At 42.7% G+C, this 18348-nt stretch overlaps 1 long non-coding RNA gene across 1 annotated transcript; it reads right to left on the bottom strand.

The window, feature by feature from the left end:
- Window positions 1–3209: 3209 nt before the first annotated feature.
- On the bottom strand, window positions 3210–4942 carry LOC309796586. Its single transcript, XR_014292479.1, has 3 exons — window positions 4740–4942; window positions 4392–4514; window positions 3210–3646 (listed from the first exon to the last, which is right to left on the bottom strand). It is a non-coding gene; the product is annotated as an uncharacterized lncRNA (long non-coding RNA).
- Between the last annotated feature and the right edge of the window lie 13406 nt (window positions 4943–18348).

Here is an 18348-nt window from a genome sequence, read left to right on the forward strand (position 1 = left end):
CCTCCAAGCCATGACCTTTCCAATCCAGTTGCTAATGTTTCTGATTGAACGTCATTGTCCTCCCCCCAGAGAAAAGCCTGTGAATGCCAGAATACGTGTATGTGACAACGCACAGATTCAAAGCAAGAATACGATGGTCACGCATGAAAGAATGCTCAACATCATTAATCATTAGAGAAACGCAAATCAAAACTACAATGAGATATCATCTCACACCAGTCAGAATGGCCATCATCAAAAAATCTAGAAACAATAAATGCTGGAGAGGGTGTGGAGAAAAGGGAACCCTCTTGCACTGCTGGTGGGAATGTGTATTGGTACAGCCACTATGGAGAACAGTATGGAGGTTCCTTAAAAACCTACAGATAGAACTACCATATGACCCAGCAGTCCAACTACTGGGCATATACCCTGAGAAAACCATAATTCAAAAAGAGACATGTACCAAAATGTTCATTGCAGCTCTATTTGCAATAGCCCGGAGATGGAAACAACCTAAGTGTCCATCATCTGATGAATGGATAAAGAAGATGTGGCACATATATACAATGGTATATTACTCAGCCATAAAAAGAAATGAAATTGAGCTATTTGTAATGAGGTGGATAGACCTAGAGTCTGTCATACAGAGTGAAGTAAGTCAGAAAGAGAAAGACAAATACCGTATGCTAACACATATATATGGAATTTAAGGAAAAAAATGTCATGAAGAACCTAGGGGTAAAACAGGAATAAAGATACAGACCTACTTGAGAATGGACTTGAGGATATGGGGAGGGGGAAGGGTAAGCTGTGACAAAGCGAAAGAGAGACATGGACATATATACACTACCAAACGTAAGGTAGATATCTAGTGGGAAGCAGCCGCATAGCACAGGGAGATCAGCTCGGTGCTGTGTGACCGCCTGGAGGGGTGGGATAGGGAGGGTGGGAGGCAGAGAGATGCAAGAGGGAAGGTGTATGGGAACAGATGTATATGTATAACTGATTTACTTTGTTATAAAGCAGAAACTAAAAAAAAAAAAAAAAAAAGAATACGATGGTGACAGCGGAGGTCCTGAAGAGAAGAAAGGACCCTTATTCTTCAGTGTCTTAGAATCTATCTGGAAAAAGAGGCATTTCTCCAACTGGCAAGTAATCAAAGAACACAAGTGCAGTAAGAGAGGTTATAAACATTCACCATGTGAGTTAGGAGGACAGAGAGGTTCATCCTGATTTGGGGGAATTAGCAGACATTTCAAGGAAGAGCTTGCACTAACTAAACCTCTACGGTTGGGTTTTAAATTTTCAATAACATGAGAAGGCTGGAGATTCTTCAACCTGGGACTAGAGAGGGGAGATGCAGAGGCCAGCGTGGTGGATTTGAGACCAAGCAGAGATGGAGCTGACGTGAGAAACTGGGGCTGGTTTGCAGGACATGAAAGGTCTGCTCAGATCGGGGATGCCTCTCTTTAAGGACAGGGGGTTACTGGGTGAGATGAGGGCTTTGGGTCATTTCTCTGCTGTGGAGGCTGCAGCTGATATAGAGAAGAGACCTGACCTGGTGAGGATGTGGTCCCCTGTCCTGTTTGGTCTACGGGTCCAGGTTGAAAACTGCACGTGCGCTACTTGAAAACATTGCCTTTGACGGTCATGAAACTTGCTGTCAGTTGAGGCTCGGCTGGTCGCTCATGGACGTGGCCAGAAAACTGTCTAGGTTTTGTTTGCACGTAAATCCCTGAAGAATGTGTGGAGTCAGACTCCTGCACACGCCTCGAAAGGATAAAAGATGATCAGAACTGGACAATGGAATCCTCTCACCTCTTGCCCGCTGAGTTTCGGAACCCATTAAAAAAACAACTCAAGTTCTTTGATTTGAAATATTTTGTTCAACGACCCATAACCGATGGTGAAAAGGATTCTGGTACCAAAAGCACTAGAATCTGAGTCTTTTATACCACGTGGCTGCCCTTTGGGGGATCACCCGTTAACTGTTTTCCCCATCCGTGGCATTCTACCAGCACTCTGAGACCCTGGGCTGTGGGATTTTATCGTTTTGCTCAAGCTATCTGAGAGAGCCGGGCAGGAACCGCAGTTTCTCCCTCCCCGGAATCTCAGGGGGAAGCGAATTGCAAACTGCTCCAGAAAGGAAAGAGCAAGGCCCTGGGACACATAAAAATCTGGTTCCAAAGACAAACCGATGTTAATGGTCCTCACCAGGGAGGTTAATCCTCCATGCTCTGTCCTAGATAAAAATCAGTGAAGTCGGGCAAAAATCTCTCTTGGTCCTGTTCCTTCTTTTCCTATGAAATGTAGGGGAGCCAAAAACATCTTAAATTAGCACAATATATGTGCCTCTCTGCCTTGGTGGGGTTTCAGCAGCCTGCATTCCTACTGATGCAGTGATAAGGAATTCTCTTTCCAGGATAAGAGCAAGCAGCGTGTTTGGTGAGGTCCCACAAATGAGGCCATACCAAGCATGCTTCAAAAGCTGGAAAAAAGTGCCTTTTGATATATGACTGTATTTATATTTCTTAGTAATTTTAGGCTTTTAGCTTCTTCTTTTTTTTTTTTTTTTTTGTCCCGGGCTCCAGGCATTCCTTGACTTGTTGCCACAGAGGGATTCTAAATCTCTGCCTTCATCTTCACGTGGCTTCTCCTCTCTGTCTGTGTCTCTCCTCTTCTGTGACTTAGAAGGACCCTGTCACTGGATGTAGGGTCACCCTCATCCAGGCGGACCTCATCTCAGACCCTTCACTGCACCACCTCTGCAGAGACTCTGTTTCCTGGGGCCACAATTCAACCCACTGTACTCTGGATGCTCCCTAAGGGATGTGCATACAGGCTGTCCAGTGCTTTGACAGGCTGCGAGCTTGGGGATATGAGGGCATCTTCCCAGTCACAGCTCCACCCGTTCTACAGAACTTCGCTGTTACTGAACTCTCTCCTTTGATCTTCTTCCAAGGATGTGTTTAAATGATGCGAAGTATGATTATTCCTGCTTTCTTTCCTTTTTCTCACACTGCGGAGTCTACACTACTGCCAATTCACCGAGGAGTAGGTCACACATTGTCAGAGTCAATTATATCACCATCAGCACTGGTTTTTCACCAACGCCCTTGTACTGAAACCAAACTACAAGAGCAGCAGCACAAGAAGCGATGACATGTCAGCTTTTCTTAAATCGAGATGACGTTTCCCACTTGCCAAAGTCATCCACGTACGGTCACTGCAAGGTTAGAGTAGGAGATGGGTGTCTAAGAGTCTTTAATAAAGATCTGCACCTCGGTAGCACTAGATATTGGCCCAGAGTATAAAGTAGTTCAACTGATATAGATCTAAATTTCAGAGCTGGGAAGGCCCAAATAATTGCCCGGTTCTTATAAGGAGTCCTAGCTCTTCCTAAGGTGGCAGAAGAGGGAGATGTTTTCGCCAATCCAGATGCTGCTCAGGAGAGGAATTTCCCCCAGAAAACACAGAAGCGTTCCCACGTGCTCCTCCAGCAACGCCTCTGCCTGCGGTGGGGCTGCGTAGAGCCGCGGCATGTTCCGTGAGCCCTTGTGTTTATCCATGCGTGGTCTCTGGGTGGCTGTCCATGCTCTGTGCTTAGAAATGATTCTACCCTCTATAAATTGGTGCAGCCAGTATGGAGAACAGTATGAGGTGCCTTAAAAAAATGAAAAATAGAACTACCATATGACCCAGCAATTCCACTACTGGACATATACCCTGAGAAAACCGTAATTCAAAAAGAGTCATGCACCCCTATGGTCACTGCAGCACCATTCACAATAGCCAGGTCATGGAAGCAACCTAAGTGTCCATCGACAGAGGACTGGATAAAGAAGATGTGGTACGTATATACAATGGAATATTACTCAGCCATGAAAAAGAATGAAATAATGCCATTTGTAGCAACACGGGTGGACCTAGAGATGATCATACTAAGTGAAGTCAGTCAGACAAAGACAAATACCATATGATATCGCTTATATGTGGAATCTAAAATATGACACAAATGAACTTATCTACAAAACAGAAATAGAGCTACAGATGCAGAAAACAAACTTATTATTACCAGGGGGAAGGGGTGCGGAGGGATAAATTGGGAGATTGGGGCTGACATGTACACACAACTATATATAAAATAGATAACTGATAAGGACCTACTGTGTAGCACAGGGAGCTCTGTTCAATGCTCTGTAATGACCTCTATGGGAAAAGAATCTAAGAAAGAGTGGATATATGTATATGGATAACTGATTCACTTTGCTGTACACGTGAAACTAACACAACTTTGTAAACCAACTCCAATAAAATTTTTTTTAAAAATAGTAAAAAATTAAAATAAAAAAATATGATTCTACCCTCATCCATCCCCTGGAGGACAAAAGGTCAAGGAGCCCATGTACCTTGGATGGAGCTCAGAGTTGAGATTTAGTTGATCTGGGCATGGAACTCTTTTGTGGTGTTTATCCATGTCTCTCTGAGCTGTCCAGCATGACGCTGGTGTATCTGACATGCTCCAGGAGCTCCTATAAAATGAGTCAAACCATCAGTGAACGAATGCATTTGGCATCACATAACCCAAACCCTTCAAGGCACTGCAGACCGTTCCAAACAGGGCGTTCAGTGTTCACACACGTCAACCCAATGTGTAAACGTGTTCCTTGCCAGAAAGCAAACGTGAAATTGATCACCAGGCACTCTCTCTAAGTACATCGATAGTTCCCACCCCTGAGGACAAGTCCAGATTTTACCTTTATCCTTTCCAGACCCTTCTGGCTCATCTCCACTTTGTGTTAGCTGGGCTTCTACATTGATTGTCTTTGAAAAAAAGGATGGGATTTATGCACGCCGTCTGTCAGCCACGATTCTGAAACGCCGATGATAAGAAGTGGTCCACATGTTGTTTCTGGTATAGTTTCCACTGAAGGCAGATTTTTACATTCCAGCCCGTTCCTTTTCGCTCTAACACACTGTCATTGAATGAGTTTTTGTGGAATGAATGCCGTTTTAACTAGATTCTGGGAACACACGAGGGTAGGAATTTGGTATGGCACTGCAGTGGGATCCTCCCATGTTGCCTGCTGGAAAGGCTTGGGTTTATTTTCTTTTACTTCTCTGGGCATTTGTGTGGCTGTTCTCTCTACTCTTGGGTTGAATCATAAACATCATCTGCATATACAAATTTCAAATCATCCTGTTGTACACCGAAAACTCATACAATGTTTTATGTCAATTGTATCTCAGGTTTAAAAAGAGAAATGTCATCTGCATAATGTTTTATGTCAACATATCTCAATTAAAAAAAAAACAATAAATGTTATCTGCTCCTTTCCTATAATTTTGTGTTTCTCTGCATAGGGGGTGTAGTGGGTTGAATGACGGTCCCTAAAAGGATGTTCGTCTCCTAATCCCCGGAACTCGTGAATGTGACAAAACAGTCTTTGCAGGTGTAATTAAGCTAAAGCTCTTTAGACAAACAAATCATTCTGCATTGTCCAGGTGGCTCTAAATTCAATGACAAATGTCTTTATATGACATGCACAGAGGACAAGACAGACAGGACAAGGCCATGTGGCCATGAAGGCAGATATTGGAGTGACACGGTCACAAGTCAAAAAAAATGCCAGCAGGTCTCAGAAGCTCTAGGAGGCAAAGAAGAGAGTCTACTTCTGGGGTCCCCAGGGGACAGTGCATTCCTACCCACAGCTTGATTGAAGATGTCTGGCTTCCAGAGCTGTGAGAGGATAAATTCCTGCTGTCTTACATCACCCCGTTTGTGGTCATTTGTTACAACAGCAGCAGGAAACTAACACAGGAGGTGATTGCATTCTTTAGGTTGTGCTGACGTCATGCATTCTTCTGTCTGAAACAGATGTTTGGTGAAAGTCAATCGGAATAACGTGACTGCTTCCCTCAAGCGTCATTTGTCATGATGTCGGTGCACAAAGGACCATTCTTTTCCTGTCGTGGCTATTTCACATGATATTCAGCCATGATTTAGTACAGAAATTCCGTGCATTTTATTTCTCCGCATCCCGATTCTTCAACAAATGTGACGCCTTTTGCATGCTATTAAATGCTTCTTGTAAGACTGAATGTAGACCATTAATTTGACTGTGTCACCCAATATTTATCAAGTGCCTACAGCGGCCCAGCTTGGGCACTGGAACTGTAAGGACGTGCAGACTCCACACGTCCCATGTTGGAGGTCACCATTGAGGAGAAAGAAAAACTGGGATTTCAGGCAATTCTTGTTATTTGCAGTAGTTACAAGTCCTATAAAGCTACCACCAGTGTCCTTAAGGGAAATGCAAGATTAGGTTCCTACAGCCTCTGATTACATTTTCATCAATAATCAATATCTAACTTTTTTTTTTTTTTGTCTATGGGGCTGTGGGATCTCAGTTCCCCTACCAGGGAGTGAACCCAGGCCACGGCAGTGAAAGTGCCAAGTCCTAACCACCACTGGACCGCCAGGGAACGCCCCAATACCTAACCTTGTTTGACTTGTGTTTTTATTTAAAGACAGTGTATTGAATAGATATTAGTGATTCATCCATGTTGCTTTCATGGCCAACAGTGCTAAATAATCACTCAAGCCCGAACCAAGCTTATGCAACGTGTGGATTTTCTCCGTTGGGCACATGGCAGCTTTCTTGTGCTTAGAAAAAATAGACAGCTCTTCAACACGATGCGTGGGGCAGTCTTAAACAGCAAAATCATAAACAGAAGTCACCACACTGAGAAAAACATGGCGCTCAAGAGCCCGTGAAAAGGAGACTTGTTTACAATCTAAGAGCTGAAACAAGAAGGTCGAATGTTGCCCTCTTCAACCTCAGCTGAAAATGTGTGTATCAGGAGACTCTCTCTCTCTCTCTCTCTTTTTTTTTTTTGGCTGCTCTCTGTGTGTCGACCAAGGACAGCAAAAGCACCAGGGGTGTTGATCTGGGGATTACAAATCCACTTTAACAAGTAGGTGAATTCATGAACATGGGATCTGTGAATAATAAGGATGCGTTGGGTTTAGAAAGCAACCAGAGAATAGCCGTAAAGCTCAGGTCCGTCAACTTTTATAAATACACATCATTAACTGTTTGGGCCGTTAGTCTATTCTATGCCTTTGGAGTTTTGCTGTGTTGAGCTATTTTGTGAAAAGCGTGTTGTGTGACAGCCATGGTGTTAAGCGTTTTACATGCCATTTTTTGTTTGTTTGTTTTGATTTACTCCACACAAACTCTGAAATAGTTGCTACTGTTGTTTTTTGGTTTTTAAAGATGACACCGGAAGGAATTAGGAAACTTGGCTAACCTTGAAAGCGGTTGTTCTGGGACTCGATCCCAGGTCAGACAAACACCCAGAAGTTATTATTAGGGATGAAAGGGTCCCCGACCTCCGTCTGCTTTTCTAGGTTTCCTGCTGGTTTTCCCCCAGTCTCACTTCTGCAAGCCCTCCTGGTCCATTTGCTTTTCCCATTCCCTGCCCTTTCTCTCGGACCACAGCCTCTTCTCTCGATGACCGACTCCTACAATTGGAAGTCCCAGCTTCCAAAAATCATTTTGCCCCCGAAACCTTACCAAGTTCCTCCACCCCAAATGGAACTTGTCCTCTTTCCTTCTTCCATACTCTTCACTCGCACGTTACACGGTCCTCCCCGGTCTCCCTTGTGTCAGTTACCTGTCTGCAGGTGACTCCATTGCAGAGGCAATGATTGCATTGTGTATGCTTGGATAAGCACTTCACACATCACAATATAGGTGCAGTTCCACATACTTCTTCCCTAAGACACATCACGACCTTCTCATGCTTCATGGGCACTGGGCAGGTCTTTAGTGCTATGCTTGGGGCCCACTTTAAACAGCAAAACTCACCAACAAAAAGCACCCCAAAAATGGGAGAAACATGGCACTCCATAGGCTGCAACAGGGACACTGGTTTTCAGTAAGAGAGATGACACAAGAAGACAGTGTCACCATTTAACCTCAGCTTTGGCCACAGAAGCTTTTCACTACTCAGCATGTGGCCACAAACAGCTGTGCAATCAATAAATATGGATCTGGGCATTACAAATGGATTTCAGAGAATAAGTGAACTCACAAATATGGATTTCTTTTTTACCGTAGAGCACAGGGAACAATATTCAATAGCTTGTAATAACCTATAATGGAAAATAATCTGAATATATATATATATATATATATATATATCCGAATCACTTTGCTATACACTGGAAACTAACACAACATTGTAAATCAACTACACTTCAATGAAAACAAAAGAAGGATAGCTAGTTCTAAATAGTCAATCAGGGAAATAATTGTATATTCTTTTAAATATAAACTTTTATATTTCTCTTCTTAAAATTTGCAGATATTCCTGTGAACCTCTGTGGGACTAAATAAGGTATGTTTATTTCTTAAAAAAAATAAATAAAAGAGTCTACACCAGGAATTCCCTGGCAGTCCAGTGGTTAGGATTCTGTACTCTCACTGGGGTAGACCCGGGTTCAATCCCTGGTTGGGGAACTAAGATCCCGCAAGCTGCACGGTGTGGCAAAAAAAAAAAAAAAAAAGTCTCCCCCCCCAAAAAAAAACAAAAACAAAAAACAAATATGGAATCCATGAATAATGAGGATGGACTCTGTGTGTGTGTGTGTGTGTGTGTGTGTGAGAGAGTTTTGGAGAGAACTAATAGTGAGTTTCAACTTGGACTCTCCCTCCCAAGGACTGTCTTGCCTAGTTTGGGAGTTTCCAGAGGATGATGCAGAAGAGACAGGTAAAAGTGAAGGAAGAAGGATTGAGAACCTACTTGAATTACCTACTGATCTGTCAAGACCACATTTAAATAGTCCTCCCAGTGTCCTGTGTTTCCCAAGAGAACTCGCGTAGAGAGTGCTCTCTGCACAGTGAAAAGAATCTTGACGTTGGCAGGTGTATTCATGGGATTGGTGAAGAGATTTCTATGTCTGGGTGCAGCCCCAGAGTCCTGCAAAGGGCAGGTAGACCAGTTCTATGGGAACAAAGAACTGTCCTCACTCAAAATATCAGATTCAAAGTTAAGCTTCAGGCAAGGTTGGGAGGGTTTGGACTCATAGCTATCCCCTTTCTCTGTCCAAGTGGGTGGGCTTCGGGCGTCTTCCGGGGAATAGTGGTCTTTGCAACAGAACACTTTTCTCTTCAGGATGGAGATTCCTCCTTAGAGGTCATAGCCTCCTTCATCCAGGTGACCGAACCCACAGAGGATACCACATGATATAGTTAGGGTTAGGGTTAGGGTTAGGGTTGGGGTATTACATGGTATCCCGACTCACTAAACTGAGTTTTTTGCCCGAAAGTGAATGGATTGATTGAATAATCAATTAAGGTGCCTTATTTCTAGCATACTAAACATCTGGATAAGGTAAAAACTCAAGATTTTGTTGTTAGAATGTTACCGAAAGTCGGGTCTGGCTGCTCGCCACTCCAAAGCCAATAAAAGGCCAGGTTGCAGGAAAGGAAAGGTTGCTTTATTTTGGAGGCCAGCGATTGGGGCTGGGGGGCGGCGTGGACGCCAGTCCAGAGGCCGATTCCCCCCCCTCCTCCCCGACCATCACGGGGCAAGAGCTTTTATAGGCGGACGGAGGGGGCCCCAGGCAGAAACAGCACAGTCAGCCCTGACGGTCATCTTGAAATTGGTTCTGCGGTGGTCTGATCTGCGTCATCTTGACTGTTTTTAAGTACAGTTAATCTCCAGTTCCAGGGTTGGTTTGTTTCCACTTCTTTGAGGCCAGTTCTCGGAATTGTGGCAGGTTATATCATGGCTACAGCCTGGTCATCATGTAGTTCACGTCTTCCGCCTGGTGGTGTTTCAGTGTCTAAAAGGCAGCTCACAGGATGTGGCTCAGAAGTTGATCTATAGCCCTTGAGGAGGAACTAAAGGTCCTTGACTTTGCTTAATGACTGACTAAACTATTACCATTTTGTCCTGTTGGACTGTTTTCCTTTGTTTCTGCATTTTCTCACTTCTCTGATTAAACTTTTTCTTTGGCTAAAATTTTTTCCACAGACGGAAGGCAGGCCAAGGACATGGCGGGGCAAGGACCGCAGGGTCCCGCTCTGTTTCAATAAGTATGACAGTCATACCATCTTATTAGTAAAGAAAGTACACATAAGCTGTCCCTTTCCAAACCGATCTCAGTCTGTGCAGCGTCAACACCATACAGCTGCAAACTACCTCATTTCTTTTTTATGTGCTTAACATATTTTATTGGTCTTTCCCCTTTGGCAACCACAAGTTTGTTTTCTACATCTGCGACTCTATTTCTGTCTTGTAAATAGGTTCATTTGTACCCTTTTTTTAGATGCCACATATAAGTGATACCCTACGATATTTGCCTTTGTCAGTCAGACTTACTTCACTCAGTGTGACGATCTCTAGGTCTATCCATTTCAGACCCTCTGCAGGGACATCACGGCACAGTGGACAGAGCAGAGTGTCTGCACTTGGTGTGACCTCATTTCTGATTCAAGATCTTTAGCTCACGGCTGGGCACGTTGCTCAACAATGGACCATGTCACCGACGTGGGGAGTGGCGGAGCTTAGGTGTCCCAGCTCTGACTCCAGAGGTCCAGGTTTGACCGTTAGGAGTATCACCTGGCCTCCGAAAGCCCCAATCCCCACCCGGCAAACAGGGAAATAATATCTCTTGTACCAGGCATTCCTGAGAGTCTAGAGAAAGGGTAAGCCTGGGGTTGAGCCAGCCTTGGTCCCTCGGGACACCTGAGTTACCTTCCACTGTCTTAATCTGAGGACCCTGCTTTTCCTGTGAATTATTGTAGTCGTTTTTTTAATGACCTCTGACCAAAAGCAATACATGGTGTGGCACGATCTTCTGTTGTAAATGCCCCTTATAAATTATACAATTTACAAAGGAAGAAAAACTTTACCCCTTTGTTGTCCAAAGAATATATTGATGATTTGATTTGTGGTAAAAGGTTACAGCATTTACCTAGGTTTCAAACATTTTGTTAACGTCAGCCATGTCCATGGCCATTCAAGCATCTCATTAGTCAGCTAGGTACACGGCAATCTTAGTTTCATGAAGATAACGATTTGCAGTATTTACAGGTATGATTCTGATGAAAGTTTTTGTCTGAATGATGCCGGTCTATCCCCTAATCACAGCATTCCCTTCTGTCGCTCGGAACGCACGTCTCCTTTCACCTGGGTTACTGACGTCTCCCCGTGCTCTGCTGCACGACATGTTTCTGTATCCCTGGTGTCTGTGGCTTCTGATATTATGCATCATTTAACTCTCGTAGTAAAATAAGAAAATTGTAATGGAGGGTTTTCCAAAACGTATGGCAATACTCGTTGTTCCGCCTGACCCTGCCTTTGTGCTCCCATGGGTACAGTCCCCGAAAAATAAAATAAAAATCTGCCAGACCTGCCACTGCCCACGCACATAAGTCATCCTGTTCCCTGGTCTTCTGGTGCGTTTATTGCAGGCTTGGCTTCAGCGTGATTCATCCTATAGGCATGTGGACCGAGCTTTAGTGAGCTCTTGGTAGAAGCCCAAGCTTTCCTAGGCACCACCCTTAGGACAAACGCCATTCACCAAACCTGGACGGGCCCAGCCTGCTTTATTTATCCTGGAAAATTGGTTGGCAGTTGGCTGTTTTGTTGGCACGGAGACCATATCAAGTCACTTCAACGTTTAGCCTAATGAGAATTCCATTCATTGACCATGGATGGAATTCATGGTCCTTTGGGATTCTTAAATCTGTACCTACCGGGTCTTCTCTCTTTTGCTCGTGTCCCTGGCTTGGCAAAGTAAACTTGTGATCCGCCCCCGTCCCCGCGTGTTTTCTCTTGCTGGCTTCTGTGGCTGGGAGCAGTGGCGGCAGCGGTCAGCACATCACTGCCATGGGCTGAGAGGGAAGTCTGAGCTCCAGAGCTGTCTTTGTGCGTCTGCAATTCTTTCTTGCTGACAAGAAAAGAAAGAATGGGGAGGGGGTCTGCGTCTGGGCCTCCTGGTGGAGAGCCGGTCCCACCCGCCAGCGCCATATGCAACAAATCACCCTGGGTCCTCTACATCCAGGCACACAGCTTTGCAGGCCAGCTGGGACTGTGCTCTGAGTGGATTTTACTGGGCTTTGCAGCAACTTTGGGTAGGTTTTCTGGGTTGGGTCTTTATTGCCTCCACTTGGGCCAAGTAACAAAGGCTTTAGAGGAGGCTAAGAAAGCTTTCACCAATCTCCAACCAGCAAGCACTTGGGGTTATGACGATGCAGCTTTAAATCAAAATCAAAATCTCCACTTTACCCCCTTGTATGCATCGGCCTGATGCTCCGCATTCTTACTGTGCCAGCTAGGGTTTGATTTGTGCCCCAATACCTCTACCTTCTTTCTTTTGGTATATATATATTTTAATTGAATTATACTTGATTTACAATGCTATGTTAATTACTGCTGTATAGTAAAGTGACTCAGTTGTGCATACACACACACACACACACACACATTTTTTTATATATTCTTTTCCATTATGGTTTATCATAGGATATTGAATAGAGTTCTCTGTGCTGTGCAGTAGGTCCTTGTTGTTTATCCATTCTTCTTTTGGTATCTTTAGCTCAGATCATATCAATGAGTGTCTAACAGTCAAAAACGTTAAACTTTGAAATAATGGAATAGATACATTTTTTAAAATGTAATTATTTCTGAATCTGCTGATACTGAATAGAATCTAGTTAATTTCTAATTATTTGCCAGATAACTTCAATTCACCATCTGGAAAAAAACAGCTTCACCTCTGGACTTACCCCTTCTTGCTGAAGGAGATACATTCCTGTTAGTCACTCAGATCCAACTATTTTTAGATAGGGATATTTCCTCTTTGACATGCAAGCAATCACCACATCTTAGAGAATCTTCCTGTCATATTTCACAACCACCTTTTCTCCTTTCTCTTTTTGGTCGACCCCCTTCAATCAAGCCTTCATTAATTCTTGTCTGGATTATGACAATCACCTCCCAATGAATTTTACCAGGAGCCCCATTAATTTTTCCCAATGGGAATCATGCCAATTTATCATGTCCCCATTAACTTTCTTGAAGTTTCTTAGCAGTCAAAGAATCTACGGTATGTCGTCAAAAACAAACAAAACCCCTAGAACTATTCCATATCGACTGTTCCATTCATCCTATCATGGACAGTTCGTCATAACACAGCACAACGGGCATACTCAGCTTCCTCTTATACCCTACACTCCGTGAACCTCAGCCCTAAGCTAAATCGAACCATTCACTGTTACTCAGAGACCCAGGTATGCACATCCTTGTGTCTTCCTCAATATCATTTTCTTCCAAGGATGTTTGTCTGCCATCTGTGCTTGATCAAATCGTAGCCCTCCTTGACTGATGCTTCTTCTAAGACCCTTTTCTCATCCAGTTGTATACCCTCTTTAAAACTCTTTCAACTACCCCTGTTAATGAGCATTTAGTTGGTGGTCTGTTCTGTCCTTGGGGTCACTGGGTTATCTCATTCATTTTTCTCCACCGAATTGAGAATCAATGATCAATAGTAGGTCTTCACTAAATATGAGAAGACATAAAGCAATGTCACTGATACATATGTAAGGACATGGAATTATCATATCTCTCTAAGAAGTCCATGTAAATCTGACTGCCCGTGGACCTCTATAGCTAAGAATAAAGGTTGGATCTCAAAAGGAAACTCAATTCGTAAACAAGTTGGCACGCCATTTTATCAGCTATTTTAATAGCAAACACAATAAAAATGGCACTTCTGTCACATAAAGCTAACATAAACAGCACTTGATAGGGCAAAACCTATTGCTACCTTGTACTGCTTATAAACCCAAGACACAGAGTCAGGGGGGAAAGAAACGTTTCCAAGTTCCTAAACACAGACACATGCAGAATTGGGCAGTAAGTGAGAGAATATGAAGTATTCCAAGTTATGCTTTTATTATTTTGCTTCTTTTCAAACCATGTGGAACTCATTAGATTTCTTTTCCATGCAGCACTCTGCTACACAGAGACAATAATGTATCTGGGAACCCAAAGGACCAGAACTGGTGGTAGGTTAATGTGTGAGAATTAGACCTGGGAAGCTTTGACCTGGAGAATCTTTCAAGAAACATGGTGGGTTCTGAGGATCTCCTGTGGAGTCCACTCTAAATGCTCTATCCCGTCCTTTGATCTCAGATCTCTCCCATATGAGTGAATCTTTATTATTCAATTTTGAGGCTTGGATTGCATACTGAGGCGGGTTCTGTTTATTGTGGTAAGCTGTTTTTTAAAAAGTGGTCTCTCTGCATTTGATGTAGGGAATTCCAGTCAGAAAAGAATTGTTTATATATTTATGAAGTCCAGAGTCCTGGTGAGTAACTCGGTCAAAGCCGAGGCGTCATGTCCTCGGGGAACACTTGGGAGCTCAGGTTTGTCGAGATACCTGCTTTACAAACTCTGATCGCGTCCTGTTCTTCTTTATGAGATGTATCACGACTGTGTTTATCCATGGATTACTGTGTAGTTATTCATTAAATTTTTGCCTCCATTTTTGACATTTTTATTATGCTCTTTTCACCTTGTTTGGCACATAAGATATGCTCAAAATATGCATTTAATGAATGCATGAAGGAGATAAGCTATGTAATAAGTGGTATGTGAAGTGGACTGTCTTTCAAACACATGCACTCAGATTTGTAGAGCTTGACAATTTCCATGGTGTAAATACTCCACTAGAGTTGAGGCCAAGCTATCCATGGTTGACCAGATGGCTCTCAGAATTCCTGGATGTTTGACTTGGCTTCTTAGAGCCAAGGTGAGGCACTGCATACACAGTTCATCCACAGTGTGTGAGAAAGGTCTTTGGGGCATGGAAACACCCCTTCTCAACAAAAGAATATGGTTAGTAACTCAGGGTCAGAAGGATTCTTCTTGATTTAATTTTTTTATTGAAGTATAGTAGATTTACAATGTTGTGTTAATTTCTGCTATATAGCAAGGGGATTCAGGTATACATATATAAGCACTCTTTTTAAAAATATTCTTTTCCATTATGGTTTATCACAGGATATTGAATATAGTTCCCTGTGCTCTACAGTAGGACCTTGTTGTTTATCCATCCTATATATAATTTGCATCTGCTAACCCCAAACTCCCAATCCATCCCTCCCTCCCCCCTCCCCCTTGGCAACCACAAGTCTGTTCTCTATGTCTTTTCTTTCTTTCTTTTTTTTTTTTGCGGTATGCGGGCCTCCCACTGCTGTGGCCTCTCCCGTTGCGGAGCACAGGCTCTGGACACGCAGGCCCAGCGGCCATAGCTCACGGGCCCAGCTGCTCCGCGGCACGTGGGATCTTCCCGGACCAGGGGCACGAACCCGTGTCCCCTGCATCGGCAAGCGGACTCTCAACCACTGTGCCACCAGCGAAGCCCCTGTTCTCTATGTCTTTGAGTCTGTTTCTCTTTCGTAGATCAGTTCATTTGTGTCATATTTTAGATTCCACGTAGTTATATAATATGATATTTATCTTTCTCTTTCTGACTTACTTCACTCAATATGATAATCTCTAGTTGCATCATGTTGCTGCAAATGACATGATTTCATTCATTTTTATGACTGAGTAATATTCCATTATCTATATATATATAGATATAGATATATAGATATATAGATATCTCTCTATATATATATCTCACATGTTCTTTATCCATTTATCTGTCGATGGACATTTATGTGGTTTCCATGTCTTGGCTATTGTAAATAATCCTGCTATGAAAATAGGGGTGCATTTATCTTTTTGAATTAGTGTTTTGTCTGGATATATGCCCAGGAGTGGGATTGCTGGATTATATGGTAGTTATATTTTTAGTTTTTTGAGGACCCTTCATACTGTTCTCCACCAACTTACATTCCCACCAACAGTGTAGGAGGGTTCCATTTTATCCACATCCTCTCCAGCATTTATTATTTGTAGACTTTTTAATCATGGCCATTCTGACCGGTGTGAGGTGATACCTCATTGTGGTTTTGATTTGCATTTCTCTAGTAATTAGTGATGTTGAGCATCTTTTCATGCGCCTATTGGCCATTTGTATTTCTAGAAAGATTCTTCTTAGATAAATATTTGCTTTGTGTTGCCTGATGCAGATTTTCTTAAGTAGAAAAGCCCTTGTTTCTTTTTTAGAGCATCTGTCAGAACCAGAGTTTTGAGCTTTACCTAAGAAATGCTGCTCCAGACACATTGTCCTTCTGTTAACAATCAGAAATGTTGTCAACCGGTGGCTTTGGGATGTATAGTCAATAGAACAGAACAAGAAACATAAATAAGAGATCTAACAATTGGGGAGGAGAATAAGCTATATTTTTTCACAATGTGATCAATTAAGTAGCTCTGCTGAAAATGATGTATGTAAAAAAGACCTCCATGAGATTTAGCAAAAGTATTCAAGACTTCCATGAAAAAAAGATCACAGCTTTTCTGGTGGATATATAAAGCAGCTTATTAATAGGAACAATTCATGTCCTTGTGTGGGAAGACTCAATCCCATAAAATACAAATATTGCAAAACTACTTCATATTTTTAAAAAATTCCAATTGAAATGTCGATGACTTTTTGTTATAAAATCTTGGAACATAAAATTTATCTCAAGGCAAAATTGGGCCAGAATGCAGATGGCAATATGGGAAATACTAAGAAACTAGCCCTGTCATGTTAAAATATGATATAGAATACCCTGCAATAAGCCAGAGAACCAAAACCCACAGGGGTTTTTAATGTGAGGGAAACTTCTGATTACTGGGAAAATAACACATCAATACATGATATTAGAAAAATTGGCTTAATGAGTCAAAAAAGTTAGTTTTTTTCGTCTCATACCATAGAGCCAAGTGAGTTACAAATGTTTTGAGTTTTGATATTTAAAAATGAGAAATATTTTAACAGTATGTAGGAGAATACGTAATCTCAGAATGAAGAAGGACTTTCTAAACATACAAAAAGATTAAAAAAAAGGGGGGGCGGTTTCCCTGGTGGCGCAGTGGTTGAGAGTCTGCCTGCTGATGCAGGGGACATGGGTTCGTGCCCCAGTCCAGGAAGATCCCACATGCCACGGAGCGGCTGGGCCCGTGAGCCATGGCTGCTGAGCCTGCGCGTCCGGAGCCTGTGCTCCGCAACGGGAGAGGCCACAACAGTGAGAGGCCCGCATACCGCAAAAAAAAAAAGTATGAAAGACAGAAAATACAGAGCCACCTTTGAGTATAAAATTAGGAATTGTTAAAGTGAGAGCAGTTCTGAGGCATTAAGGGTGGAAAGATAGCATCCTTACATGCCAGTACGGTGGCCATGGGAAGTGGAAAGACTTTTTTTTTTTTTTTTTGTGGTACACGGGCCTCTCACTGCTATGGCCTCTCCCGCTGCGGAGCACAGGCTCCGGACGTGCAGGCTCAGCGGCTACGGCTCACGGGCCCAGCCGCTCCGCGGCATGTGGGATCTTCCCAGACCGGGGCACGAACCCGTGTCCCCTGCATCGGCAGGCGGGCTCTCAACCACTGCGCCACCAGGGAAGCCCGTGGAAAGCCTTTTAAGGTTTTCAACAGCACTTCCAAAACGGTTTGCAAGAGCCTTAAAAATGTTCACACCCTTCACTGTTGCAATGATATATCTCAGAATTCAGAGATTTATGGGACCGTATTTGCAGAGACAGCCAAAAATGAAAAACAATGTAGATATCCACCAAGATAGGATTAAATACTTAATGGCACATCCATTGAATGGGGTATTCGCCTGACTAATGACATGGGGAGATGCAAATCATATTGTTACGTGGAAAATAAATGGACTTAAAACCATATAGTTTGGCTTATAAATAGAATATATATATATAGAATATATATATATATATTTTTTTTTCACAAAATCTGAACATGTTCAGAGTTTATCCTTGGGTAATGGGATTGTGAATTTCTGTGTATGAATAATTTCCATTTGTTCCTATATTTCTATATTATTTTTAGTTATTTATAAAATTTATACTATAAAATAAGGGTTTAAATCTCAGTAGAGTACAAGCTTGCTATGTGACAACATTAGAAACTTGGTCTTTTCCTCCCAAAAGGCCCCCAACTCCCAGATCCACCTTCTTTCTGGCCAATTCTTACTGTCCCGTCAGCAACCTGGCCTCATGGTGGGTGGCCTTGTGTGCACTTTTCTGGTTTCTGCTGGAAAGATGTCAGGAAAGATTATTTTCCTCCATTTTGAAACGTACTCAATGTGGTATTTTCTGCAGGAAAAATCTCAGTGGTTATTTTTTTTTAATTAGTAGCTTAAATCCTAGTTTTGACAAAATGTCT

The sequence above is a fragment of the Mesoplodon mirus genome (genome assembly GCF_964341445.2).
Source record: "Mesoplodon mirus genome assembly, chromosome: X".
Classification (NCBI taxonomy): domain Eukaryota; kingdom Metazoa; phylum Chordata; class Mammalia; order Artiodactyla; family Ziphiidae; genus Mesoplodon; species Mesoplodon mirus.